Source organism: Pteropus alecto, unplaced genomic scaffold (genome assembly GCF_000325575.1).
Source record: "Pteropus alecto unplaced genomic scaffold, ASM32557v1 scaffold3, whole genome shotgun sequence".
Lineage (NCBI taxonomy): Eukaryota > Metazoa > Chordata > Mammalia > Chiroptera > Pteropodidae > Pteropus > Pteropus alecto.
The window spans coordinates 45,837,714-45,843,345 of NW_006442484.1; the positions used below are offsets into that span (position 1 = coordinate 45,837,714).

Below are 5,632 nucleotides of genomic sequence, written 5' to 3' on the forward strand. Positions count from 1 at the left end.
TACCCTTGCTGTGGTGGAGCGGGTGGAGACCCACGTCTATCACTGATCTCTCTTGCAGGAGTAGATCAAAGTGGGGCCTCAGAAGTCTGGGGCACAAGTTCAGTAAAAGGAGGGCAGTAGGCCTCCCAGTCACTCACAATGGCTGTGCAGTCTTCCAGAAATTAGGGTGCCTCCTTGATCACTGCTCTGCTTGCTCAGCATCGAGGTTGCCACAATGCAGAGGAGGGGCTGTCTTACTCCTTGATTTTTGCAGACTGTGGAAAGGCAACAGACTGTGGAGAGTCAGAGACCCAAGTTGGTTCCCTCATTTTTGCAGAATGGCTTTGCCTTTTAACTTCTGAGTAAAGTGACTTTCTCTCTAAAATGAGGGGTTAGATGTCACTTATCTCTAAGGGGCCTTCTAGCATTGATATGTTATGCTGTGAAAGGTCAGCCTTTGGCCAGAGGAAGAGTTAAACAGCCTAGGCTAAGGGATATTTCACTCTCTCTGGATCTCTCAGGCTCAAATGCTCATTCCAGACAATTTGGGAGAGGTGGAAAGAAATGAGGGTTGGCTCCTCCCTCTTGAGACCTCCATTCCCACTCCTTCCCTCTTCCCACTGCCTCAGAACCACTCTAAATTTTCTCCTAGACAGGGAGAAACAAATACCTTTCACTTCCTACCCCAATGGCATCATCAAAGCCAAATTAGAGAAGTGGCAAGGAGCAGAAATAAGTGCAATCTGCAAAGCGCTATTTTGTCAGCAAAACTTGGGAGACTCCTACTGACTACTTCTTAAGGATACTTTCTGGAACTTCAGCCCTATTAGACTTAAGTTTGCCCTTGATGTTGACCTCTCTGCCTCTACTACTCAATAGGCTTCTGGACTCTTTTCAGGTATGCTCATGTTCCAGCTAGCCATAAGCTCTCATTGTGGTGGTTCCAGGCCCTCCCACAAAATTACCCCTCTCTTCTCTCGGTTATTTACCCTAACCCAGCTCCTAAAGCAGAAATTCTCAAAATGTGGGTTCAAAGAACCTGGCTTTAGAATCACTTAAGAGGCTTAATAAAAAGAAAGACTCCTGTGCTTGCTTCAGCAGCACATATACTAAAACTGGACCGATACAGAGAAGATTAGCATAGACCCTGTGCAGGGATGACATGCAAATTCGTGAAGCATTCCATATTTTCTCAATCTGCTGCCCGCCAGAAGGGAGAGGGGTTGGGGAGCTGGGAGAAAGGGGCGAAGGGTTAAAGAAGTACAAATTAGTTGATAGATGGTCATGGGGATGGGGAGCACAGCATAGGGAATGCAGTTAGCATTAATGTAATGGCTAAGTATAGAGTCAGAGGAGAGAAAGAGCAATTGGGGGATTGTTTTATAAACTATATAAATGTCTAACCGATGTACTGTATACTTGAAACTAACAATAAAATAAAATTTAAAAAAAGAACAAACAGCAAAATAAATAAATAAATAAAGACTCCTGAGTCTGACTTATTGGACTGAAACCTCTGGGGGTAGGCTGAGGGACCCACACTTTAAAACAAGCTTCTAAGATGATTTCTACCCACGTGAAGTGGTTTTGAGAGTGAGTTATCTAAGGATATCCTTTAGCCAATATTAGTCATGGTGAAGATGCACCATTCTGTCTATTCTTTATTTCTGTCCAACAAACATTTACTGAATACCTACTGAGTGACAGGCGAAAGATGGAACTTTCAATCACAAAGCTCTCAGGGAAAGGGACAACGCTCTATAAACTGTTTTCCTCAGGGAAGGTCATGTAATCAGACTTCCGACAGGTTAAGAATTTCTGTTTTAGGATCTTTTTCATCCCCACCTCCATCCTAGGCCTGGGATAACTAAAGAAAGGATGCTGCAGAGAACTTTAAATCTTGCTTCAGAAAAAAGACACCTTCACTCCTGCTCTTTTTACCTCAAACAAGCAAGAGCCTTTGTATGCTTTGGGGCTGTAGAGCCAAGAGTTTGCATGGACTCAAGAGTATCCAAGCAGTAACACAGTAGGTTTGTGGAGAGGGGTTGCAAGAGGCTTTTTAGGAACAACCGTAAACACACAGAAGACCAGACTGCCACTCTCCATCAGTTCTGTCTGCAGAAAAGAAGCTTGTTGTTCAAATAGGAGAGAAAGGTAGTCATGAGGAGTGGGCAGGGGGTGGCTGCTTTGGTGGACAGGATGAGAAAGATTTCAAAGCATTCCTACAATCAAATACAACCTGGGAATCAGGCCCCTCTGCTGTTGCCTCCTGCTGGGGACTCACAGCACCAGGGCACAGCAGGGCAAGGGACCCTTGGGAATTCAGGACTTGAACAAGCAATACAATCAGTAAGACATTTCTTCCATGCCCTGTGCACACCGAGGAGACAAACTTTAAAGTTGCTCAAAATATCCTATACTCATATCTTTCTATACACACTTCCTCCAACATCTTCCAATTTCTTCATAGCAAATTATAGATACAGATTCTTCTGGAGTAGATTTATAGTACAGGTAAGACTTGTGCCAGGAATGAATCCATTGTTCTTTTAATTTGTGAATATCTTTTTTTCCCAGCCTAATTCTCCCCTAACAAAATAGTCTAACTTAGTAGGCCCCTGGCAAACATTTGTTGTTGAATCTGAGTCTGAGATGACCAGAATCTTGACTGCTAACCTGGGCAAGTCAAGAACCAGTCTAGGAGTGGAGATGACAACTCTGAGCCTCCAAGCGTAGAATATGGCAAAGACTGGGAGATTAAAGGGAGTAGAGCGAAGGATGAACAGAATGACTGGGAGATTAAAGGGAGTAGAGCGAAGGATGAACAGAATGTAGTCCTCCATATGCAATTATCAGGGAACTGCTATTGGGTCTGAACAAATAGTGAACACCTTACCCACAGCTGTGAAAACCAAACAATAGATTTAAAAAAAAATCTTAAAAAAAATTCTCTTTTAGGATACTTTTTTCCCCTCACCTCAGCAGAAAACCCAATCTCCAAAATTTTGTTTCAGGAAAATAGTGTGGACAGCTCATGAGTACATCAAAGTCAATGCTTAATTGTGACAGGAAGGACCCAACTTTTGCCCCAAATGCTTAGCAGCAAAAACCTAGTCCTTGTTGCAGTAAAGGGTGCCACGGCACTTAGGCTGCCTGTTTTACCTGAAACCTCACAGAAAAGGCTCCCAATTTGATAAGTTTGGGTCAGTCTTGCCAGACAGTCAGGCTGGGTTTTCTGTTCTACATCCTGTGTTGCAGCCAGCCAGGGATCTTCTTCAGAGAGGTTTGCAAAGCCACTTTTCCTTCTCGACCTCCTGGGGCCTCTGGGCCTAGGAGTTGTGATTAGATGAGTACCTTTTGAGAGAGGGTGTTATACTTTTGAGATAGGAATGTGAGAGTTAGGACATTATGTTGGTAAAAACTGGCTATTAAAGTCTGGCCAGGGATAGCTATGGGGGCACCATCAGCTTAGCAGCATCTGACTTGCTGGTACTTTTGCATTAAGAGTGCAGAGGGAGGACAGTGAAAAAATGCACCTACATTTGAAGCTTTAACTAGCTCTGAAGAGCTCTATCATTTTCTGACCAGAATGCAAGAGAAAAGCCTTTACTTTTCTCTTTTCAAATATTATTTAGGATCTTTGTCATCTGATTGATTACAGGAGAAAATTGAAGCAGCAACATTAAGTTTGAAGGACCGTTTTCAGCCTAGGATTCTATTTCTCAATGAAATCCAAGAACTCCAGCAGTGCAGGAACCCCAGATCCCTTTAGCTTTGTGGCAGTTCCTAAATGTCTACCCTCTACCTACCTCCTCCCCATCATGGCTCAGTCCTCCCCACCTTGGCTGAACTTCAGCCTCACCAGCAGTAGTACTTTTGGTGTGGCTTTGTTTATTCACAAGTTCACATCCCTGTACAGAACTGGTTCCCTGGACTGTGATGGCTCCAATTTTCCAGACTTCGTCAGAATGGAATTTTAGGCAAGGGCTCAATGGTTCTTTCATGACAAGTAGATCAGTAAAACAATAATAAAACCTCGGACACCCTAACTCAGATGCTGTAATTGATCAAGTACTCAAGGGCACTTGAAAAGCCAAGAGTAGACTCTTTACTCACAGAGTTTTAGGAAACCACTCTCTTTCATTACTGCTGTGTGTAAATAACATTGATATGTTTAATTTGTTATTTTCCTATAGCCCCAAAGAGGGACACATTAAAAGAAATGTTCAAGGAAGTTAGAAAGCTTGTCAGTGAAAAGCTTGTCTCTGTACCCCTTCTATTCCTCATTTCCTGTGCTAACTGCACTTTTATTTCCCGTCTCTCTACACTCAGTAAACAAAACCATATTATCAAGGGAAAGACGTGAGCCCATTAACATTGTGAGCCCTCAAATTTCACTTGCAAGAGACGACGCAGCACTTATCTGATGGAACAGTACCTTTAATTGCTTCGAGGTACAAGCCTGTCCAAACCTCTGAGATCTGACCCATCCCTGGGAAGCCTTTTGCTCACTCGAGCCAAGCGCCCAGGAGAAAGCGTGCCCAGCACTGGTCCGGGTGCCAGCCTCCCAAACAGGAGCACAAAGAGCCACTCCATCACAAAGGAAGATTCTTTATTTTGACAACATAATCAGAGGGAGAAATCAGCTAAACTTCCGAACAAGGCAGACATTTCACTTCATCTTTCCAAATCAAAACCTGGCACTTCAACACGCGCACTTCTGCCACCACAAATGGAAGGAGTGGAAGAAGCTGAAGGAAACGTTGAGAAATAACGTTATGCTGTACGTGCTAGGTACCTGGGGAGTGAAAAATCTTTGCCGCTCCCCAGGTACCTAGCACCTACAGCATAAAATTTGGTCCCGTAAATCGGAGAGAGAGTGAAATATTAAACCTCTACTTCAGGTTTAGGAGAGAAATAACACCAGTGCCAAGAAAACCAAAAGCGCATAGACTTCAGATCTAAAAGGAAGAGGAATAACTACTTTCCCTGGAGAAAGGTTAGTAGCAGTCCCCACCGCTCCAGCTCCCTTTTAACCCCTACCACACCGCGACGTCTGCAATCCGCATCTGAGGACTGGTCACCTACGATCCAGAACAAGCTCTCGCTCTCCATCCTCTCGCCCTCACCCGAGCGGCCAGTCCTGACTTTCTCCCCACGTCTCGCCCAATACCTGTCCGGAGAGCAGTCGTCCCAGGCTCTCGCCCCGCGCTCTCATCCCGCCCCTCCCTAGGTTGCCCTTGGGCGGTGCTGACTCTCCCCGGGGTAGGGGGTCTGTGGGCGGCGGCCTCTCGCAGGTTCCGCGAAGTTGGTGGCGCCGCAGGCGTGCCGAGCCCCGTGCGGAGAAGGCGCCCATTGGCCGGCCGGCGCCACGTGGCCAGCGCCGCCACTATATTAGGCCACTATTTACTTTGCGCTCGCTCGCCATGGCTCGGCGAGGGCAGCTCGGGTAGAGGGGAAAGGCCGAGCGGCGCAGAGCGTGGCGGTCCTGCTACCCCTGCAGCCCAGCCCAGGCCTCCGCGCGCAGGTGGGTGGGCCGGAACCATGAGCTCCTACCTGGAGTACATGTCGTGCGGGGGCGGCGGCGACCTGCTCAGCTTCGCGTCCAAGTTCCGCCGCACAGATGCGCGGCCAGTGGCCCTGCAGCCTGCCT

General features: G+C 46.4%; 1 non-coding gene across 1 annotated transcript; it reads left to right on the forward strand.

The window, feature by feature from the left end:
- The first annotated feature begins 1,064 nt into the window (after positions 1-1,064).
- LOC112470421 lies at positions 1,065-1,171 on the forward strand. The gene has a single exon (XR_003042992.1). It is a non-coding gene; the product is annotated as a U6 spliceosomal RNA (small nuclear RNA).
- The last annotated feature ends 4,461 nt before the right edge of the window (positions 1,172-5,632 follow it).